This window comes from Seriola lalandi, unplaced genomic scaffold, assembly GCF_002814215.2.
Source record: "Seriola lalandi dorsalis isolate HSWRI2012SDOR001 ecotype SW California unplaced genomic scaffold, Sedor1 jcf7180002054403, whole genome shotgun sequence".
Lineage (NCBI taxonomy): Eukaryota > Metazoa > Chordata > Actinopteri > Carangiformes > Carangidae > Seriola > Seriola lalandi.
Genome location: NW_019524956.1, coordinates 427,612 through 431,935, shown reverse-complemented (window position 1 = coordinate 431,935; position 4,324 = coordinate 427,612).

Below are 4,324 nucleotides of genomic sequence, written 5' to 3'. Positions count from 1 at the left end.
TTTAATTCTGGTTGCATTGTGGCACCGCTGACACACCGCCAGTACACACACACTTAGTTATGTGTGTAGGAAAAAGGTATTCAGTGACAGGCATGTAGACCACTGATAACACACACACACATACATACACCCGCCTCCTCAGTATGCAAATACACACTGACTTGGCAAAGACAACCTCTTCTCTCTTCCTGCTCCTGGCATGGATAAAAAAAAAAAAAAAAACCAAAACACTTGCCACCAAATTTTTATTCTCCCCAAGAGAGGATGAAAGAAATTAAATGTCCACATGAAAGTCAAGAAATAAAGGAATAATGAGTCAAGCTGCTGCCTTCAAAGACAAAAGTGGAGCAACACTCACTGTGTACAGGAGAACAATCAACAACATTGTCGAGAAATGCTACGTCTGGATTTGCTGTATTTGCTGTATTTGCTTTGAGACAAAGCAGTAGATAAAAGTTGTGGTCCTGCGGTCCTCGCTGCGATTATGAGCGTGTTAACAGATACATGCGGCATTATTACAAATTACTGGACTTGTGTCAGGGTGGTAGGGTCAACATCTAAAATCACTTGTGAGATTTTCTTTTTAGTGAGAATAGGAATAAACTTAATTTGAGCCATGGCAATATCAGTCAGCGTCCACAACTTTGGTCCAGAATAAAATATCACAGAAACTATCACAAAAGACTTTCAGGCTCCCCAGAGGATGAATCCTAAACATTTTGTTTATCCCCTGACTTTTCATTTTCTTTTCATCATCACTTCCACTCATCCAATAAAATAAGTATATAAGAAATAAGGCCCCATATTGGCAGGTACACATGTGGGTGAAATGCCCTTGAGCAAGGCATCGCTCCCCACACCATCGGCTCCGGGGCTTCTGCTCTAACTTCCTACACTCACGCTTCCTTGTGGTGCAATGGGACAACTCTGTGACCTTGGTGCCTCTCTCAGCCAACTTGCAGCAGGGTGCGGCCTGCGGAGGGGCTGAAGTCCTGAGTAGGCCAAGTTCCTGGGTGAGGGGAACTTTGGGAACCTTGGCCGAGCCTTGACGAGTCTGCTGGCTCTGATAACGGCGAGCAATGCAGGAGAAACTTACACACACTCCCACAGTGGTGAGTAATTACTGTGGCTGCAGAGTGTGTGCCGAGATAGGGGATTCCTCTCCCGCATAACTAGGTGGACGAAAGATAGATTGTCCTGTTTTTTTGCTCGACTCGATCTCTGGTGCTCATGAATTCGTGAGAGCAGCCACTGTAACGCAGACACTCTGTCTCTTTCCACTTGGCACAGACTCCAGCATGCGAATATGATATCTGGGTATCTGGCCATGGGAGATAGAGGCTGATTTAAGTCTAGAGGTTTTGGGAAGGGCTAATCAATAGCTTTAATCAATTAAGAATGCAGCAACTGAGAAGCTGCAGAAACAGGCCAAATCTCACACTAGAAGGACCTCATTCCATTTATCACACTGCTCCTGTATTGATCCGAAAAAGGTATGGAGAGAGGCAGAGGAATTAATTTCAGCGAGGTGACACCGTGAGGATCCTGCATGGCAGCAATTTTCTATGCCCTTTTCTCTACCCTGGCCCTGCTGTTGTTTCAAAGGAAGTGATTTCATGTGTGGGTATACTTCGCCTGACGGGCTTTTTATTTGTCTAAGTGAGAGTGAAGCACAGAAGGTAAGAGAGGTGAGCACTGCAGATTTTGAGCTGTCGCACTCCAAGAAACCAGTCTGCACAGAGCACACTCCGTCTGCCATAATAATGATGAGCGCTGCAGTACCACACTGACCTCAAATGGTCAGAGACGGTACTGACATTACAGTTCCACTAACTGTAGTCCTGTTAATGGCAACAGGAACACTATCTGTTGTGGAAATGAGCCACTAGTCATCAGTCTGAGTAAAACTAATTAAAAATGCTCCTCACTGAGCTAATTGGGCCTTGAAGTTAAGGCACCTCCAGTTCATATCAGACTAGGAGATTTTATGATTTCCTCACATCATAGTAAAAACATTTACAAGTTAACCTTCAGCGCCGTCTAATTTTCTTCCTCTCAGCAGGGAACTCAAATGTATCTGACCTACAGTCAAAACCACACATTAGCGCTACCATCTGGGTATGAACTAGCAAGTGTATTATCATTCCATGCCATTACGGTTTAGGTGCTCTCATTACTTGTCCATGCTGAGGTAATCCTCACCTAAAGGTCAGGCTTGCTTTGGTCTGTTCCCATAGGCTTAGCTAGGGGTTTATATTGAGTATAAATTGAAAATGATGTGCAAATGGATTGGCACATGAGCACCATTAGACTCATCCCTGAGCTTTATTGGAAAGCCAGGTCCAAATGTTGATATTTCATTCTATCACGTTTCCTAATTAAAGTTTACAATTGTGAACGCGTCCTTTATTCTGCTGTAGATAAATAACTGAAAGATGCTGGACCTCTCCTAGAGAGGGGATTTATTTTTATTGATGTCCAAAGGAGCCCTGGCCAACTGCTGTGTACATGTTTGTCTGTTTCAGGGCAGATAGTGGTTGATTCAAAGTCTCAGCCTGTCAAGTCTTTCTGAGGGGAGGTCAGGAGGAGGTTGGACTTGGCTGACTGCCTGGGCCTCTGGGAGCCAGGTGGGAGCTAGAAATTTATGGAGTGAGTCATAACAGAGGACACACAACTGGGTATTTTGAGCTCAGCTTTATCCCTGAAAGGTCCCCGGATGCTTAATCCAGAGCCAAACTATGAAATATGTTGTTCTGTGTATTAATGTTTGGATTAGCAAACTAAGCTCAGGTGTAATTGGAGGTAGAGACATTTTGCCACACATAGTGCTGCTCTTCTCCCGGTGTTTTCTTTATGAGAGTAAAAAGCGCTGAAATGGCATCAGTAGACACCATGATGCATGCGATTGTTCAAATAAATCCCCTAGCTTGTGTTTTCTAACACTAGCCAGGCCATAAATGAGTATAGAGAGGCGTTGGTGTGTGCTGAGTGTGCACTTCCTCCAGCTGTAGCAGCCATGTCCCTAGCAGTGCAGGGTGGAAGGGGGTGGGGGTTAAAGGCAGCCAGCATCTTCTCCTGCCTCCTCCACATTTCCGTCATCTACCTACTCCCTCCTCCCCCATTTGTTCTGTTGTGGTAAGCACCAGATGGCTGCTTTTTATTGTTTTTCTTTTTATAATGATAGGAACTGTCCCCGTGAGAAATGTGCACTTCCCTAGAATTCAGCGAATCATTTGACCGCTTCAGTAAGAGGGCGCTTGGTTATAACCTACACCTTTATTGCTAGGTCTGAAATATATTAGTGGTTTGACTGGAATTGACCATTATTCGACATCTCAGGTGTCAGGAGGCTTTTTCCAAGGAAACAGGTTTGTTCTTTTCTATTGCTGCCCTCAACATTTGCTGGATACTAATTTTAAAAAGTACCTTAAGAGTTAGTCTGCAGTCTTAATGTTTTATTTATGTGAAAGAACCTTAGAAATAAGGATATTTGATGCTTATCTCAATAGACAATCTACTAAATAAGATATGTCAATACCAGAATCTTGTTATTGGTTTAAACTACTAACATGTCTGGTCAAAGTATTAGTTATCTTAGTTGCATTCTGCTCTCGAGGTCGAAGCTGCAGTGTTGATGTGTTTGCAAAAGTTCGTCTGATTGACTTCAATCAGGATTCATGACAATAAGAGCGGTAAAAAAACTGATGCACCTTCAACTTTTATTCAACATCACAACTCCTGTAGTAGACATTTGGTCTGAGAGAACAGCAGACTATGGATTTCTAGTAGTATGTCTCAACAGAAAAGCACTACAAGTATGAAATGAACAAGAGAGACAAGAAGGTTAAAACATGGCTACAGGCCTGCATGCACAGAACAATGGAGTATATATTGTTCTCCTCTAGGTGAGTGCTGTACAAACTGCCCAGCTACCATTCAAACGGTAGGCCAGTCAATTCTGTGCAGGTAGCATTCTGTTCATAGAGCTGTCTGAAACTGAGTTGCACGCACAGTCTTGTGTACATCACACAGTAGTGTTGGGTAGCATCATGAACGACAAATCCATTCAAAAAGGCACAATCCCCTCCTCAACAGTCACCCAGCAAAAGCTTAGGGAAACATACAGGCTGAAGTCATCAGTAACTAAAAACTACAAGTCCCACGGTTGCATCCAACAAAGCGCTCTGTGGATGGATGGTATAGCAGCAACTTGGGTTACGAGAACATCAAATCGACTGAAGTGACAGCACACAATGTGTACGAGTCTGTAAAGCAGTCTTAGTTTCCACTGGTCCTCGGTCAGAAAACAGTCCTAAAGCATATG